This window comes from Zingiber officinale, chromosome 2A (assembly GCF_018446385.1).
Source record: "Zingiber officinale cultivar Zhangliang chromosome 2A, Zo_v1.1, whole genome shotgun sequence".
Taxonomy (NCBI): domain Eukaryota; kingdom Viridiplantae; phylum Streptophyta; class Magnoliopsida; order Zingiberales; family Zingiberaceae; genus Zingiber; species Zingiber officinale.
In genome coordinates, this window is record NC_055988.1 from 139,626,044 (window position 1) to 139,629,777 (window position 3,734).

Below are 3,734 nucleotides of genomic sequence, written 5' to 3' on the forward strand. Positions count from 1 at the left end.
TACCTAAACCAAATAAGGTTTTTGTTGATAACCTACCAAGGTTATCAACGATAACCTTGAACCAAACGCGCCCTTAGTGTTTCTTGTATGCTAGAGGGGTCTAGACAGAGAGGGCAGTGGCTGAACACATGGCTAGGGTTTTTGAGCCATGAGGTGGCAGGTCAAGGGAACGAAGGGGAGGGGCCATGCATGGCTAGGTGCAGCGGTGGTTGTGGGTCATGTCAAGTCCAAAGGAGTCCTAAGAGAGGTGCTAACCGGTCTGGAGTCGAGGAACCATGGAGGGCTCAACTATGGGCTTGTTCTCCACCTTGGGCGCACGATTTGAGGGAAAAAGGGCGAGGACTACACATGGGTTGTGTGCAGGCTGGTTGCTGGTTTGTCGTGGTCTAGGAGGGTTCTAGGATGATTGTAAGAGTCTAGTCGAGTCGTGGTTCGAGTTGGGAAGGAAGTTTTTAAGGTTTGAGTCGAAATTTATGGTAAAAAGTCGAAAGGGTAAAGTTTAGAAGTTTATAAGTATGATAAAGGGTAAAATGGGAAAGTTTGTTTGAGGGAAAAAAAATAGAAGTCCTGGCAGTGTCCCGAGTAACCATAATAAATGCTTGAACAATTATATGAAAAGTTTTATAAGTTTTGAGGCTTTATGTTAAATGTATGAAATTTTCGAATGCATGCTTATTTTATGAAAATGAGAAAAAAGTCATTTATTTTTAAAAGAAAAGGAAAGGAAAAATGTTTTTGGGGAATATGATTTGACCATGACAAAGAGAATGTGTGAGGAATCCATCGAAAATGTGGGCGGTGAACTTACAAATAATTGATGGGAATACCACGACGGAAAATACCCCAGAGCGAGCCCGTTTATGAGAAAGACCCCAGAAGGAGTCAACATCATATTTCTATATTTAGATGCGACGAAGAAGTGGTCACTGAACTCCGCCGCCTGGTACCATGGTTCTTTTTATTTATAGATTGATCAATCGAACAGAGGATAAAGGAGTCACTTTCAATGAACAAACTTCACCTAAAATATTTATGATTAATGATGAGGAAAAAGTTATATGATGCTTAAAGTATTTTAAAGATTTATGTGAATGTAAATGCAAATGATTTTAAAGTTAAATGTATTTTTCTTAAAAGTATTTTTAAATGCATGTGAATATATATTTATGTATTAGTTATCATGGTTTGAATGTGCTGAGTCATTAGACTCACTAGGTTTGAATGGTTGTAGGTGATGATGAGATTGAGACAGGAGGCTCCGACTCTTGATTGGACCGAGTTGGGCAGTACACTCCCGAAGACCTTGCATTTCTACATAAAACTATGATTTATGATTTTATGAGAGGTTTCATGAGAGAATTAAATACTTTTTAAGTTAAATATTCGATTTTTATTTACTGGTTGGTTTTAAATAATTTTAGATAATATGGGTTAGACTGATGTTAGATGGATGGTAAATTCGGATTTTTATTGTAGTTAAGATTTATTTTAAAAATAATAGTAAATTAGCTTTTAAATATTATATTATATGTATAGTATTTCTCAGCCATATTCTTTTTCTTAAAAATAATTTAAGTAAAGTGGAAGTTAGGGTCGTTTCAAGAGTACTGAGTCTGGAGAGCCGAAAACAATTTGGTTATGTCATGGCTAATCAGTTCTATGAATGCATACATTGGAGAGAATTTTCTATTGCTAACAACAACCCAAGATATATTAGAGGCAGTTCGGGATACTTTCTCTAGTCAAGACAATATTGCTAAATTATTTCACATTGAAAATACTCTCCAAGACTTCAAGCAAGGTAACCATCCAATGACAACTTATTTCACAACTCTCACTCACTATTGGCAATGAGTGGATCTCTTTGAACCCCATAACTGGAAATGTTCTGAAGATCAAGTATATTTCAAGAAATTTGTGGGAACAAGAGAGTTTTTAAGTTTCTGATGGGACTTCATCAGTCCCTAGATATAGTAAGGGGTAGAATCCTCGGCACAAAACTGCTGCCAAGTCTTTGAGAGGCATTTTCACAAGTTCGAAGAGAAGAAACTCAGATGCGAGTAATGTTAGGTCGTCCAAACCCCGAAATTCAGCCTCTAAAGTCAACTGAAGGTGTTTCAACTGCTCGGAATCCCACTTACAACACAAATAAGGGACGCCCTTGGTATGGCTACTGTCGAAAGCAAGGACATACCAAAGACAAATGTTGGAAACTTCATGGGAAACCAACAGATTAGAAGTCCTCCCAGGACCATGAAGCAAAGGGAAATTCTATAGTCACACCCATGATACAGTGTGACAACTCAGTTCCTCTCTCTAAGGAACAACTTGATATTATTCAATAGCTCATTCAGAAGGCAAACATATTGCATCCATCGACATTGCATACATCTCCCCACTCATTTTGGATTGTGGATTCTGGCGCTTTAGAGCATATGACACGTGATAGATTACTTTTCTCTACTTTTTCATTAATTAACAAACCACCCCAATCAATGCGTATAGCAAATAGGACATATGCTAAAGTGGTTGGGACAGAACCGTTCATCTCGCAAGCACATTAACTCTCCATGCTGTGCTATTTGTTCCTGAACTTGATTGTAATTTTGTGTCTGCTAGTAGATTAAATATGGATCTCAAATGTGAAACTAAATTTTTGTCTAACTGTATTGCAGGACTTGAGCACTGGGAAGATGATTGGCAGTATTGAGTGTCATGCAGGCCTTTACTTTCTAAATGCATATCCATCCTAAGTCATTTGGCTAGTCAAAAATATTCCTAGTGATCGTAGTCAGTCCAATAAAGAAAGTGATATTATGATGTGATACTTTTGACTTGGTCATCCTAATTTTTCATATCTAAGGTATTTATTTCCCTCACTCTTTATTAATAAAAATCCAAGTTTATTTCAATGTGAAATTTGTCAAATTGCAAAACATACTCGAAACACTTACTCTCCAAGACTATATAAGCTCACACATCCTTTTTCTCTCATCCATGGTGACATCTGGGATCATTTTGTACTCTGAATCTCAAGGCTTGAAGTGGTTCCTCCTTGTTGGTTGACGATCACACTATACTATGTTGGACATTCCTAATAAAAGACAAATCAGAAGCCAAGTATATCTTCCAAAACTTCCATGTCATGGTAAAACCAATTCAAAGTTAATATTCAAATACTCAAGACCGACAATGCCAAAGATTTTTTCAATTCTGATCTTGGTTCATATCTCAAATCTCATGGAATTGTCCAACAAAGCTCCTGTGTTGACACATTGCAACAAAATGGTATGACTAAAAGGAAAAATCGCCACATTCTTGAGGTGGCCTGATCCCTACTATTTTAAATTAATGTCCCAACTACTTTTTGAGGAGAAGCAATCCTCACTTCTACATAACTTATCAATTGCCTGCCTACTTGAGTCCTCAAATACCGTACTCCATTGCAGACACTATAAAATATATTTCCCGAGTCTCACCTTATCTCCCGCCTTCCTCTCAAACTCTTAGGTTGTGCAACTTTTGTACACATTCATTCTCAATACGGAGGCAAGCTTGATGCTCAGGCTCATAAATGCATCTTTCTTGGTTATTCCTCTAATAAAAAAGGATACAAACTATGGATATTTTATTCTTTGAAACTATCCCTTACTCCTCTAATACTACAATTCAAGGGGAGAACAATACCAATGAATTACTGTATTGGGAGTGGACATCCCTTATTGAGCCATTAT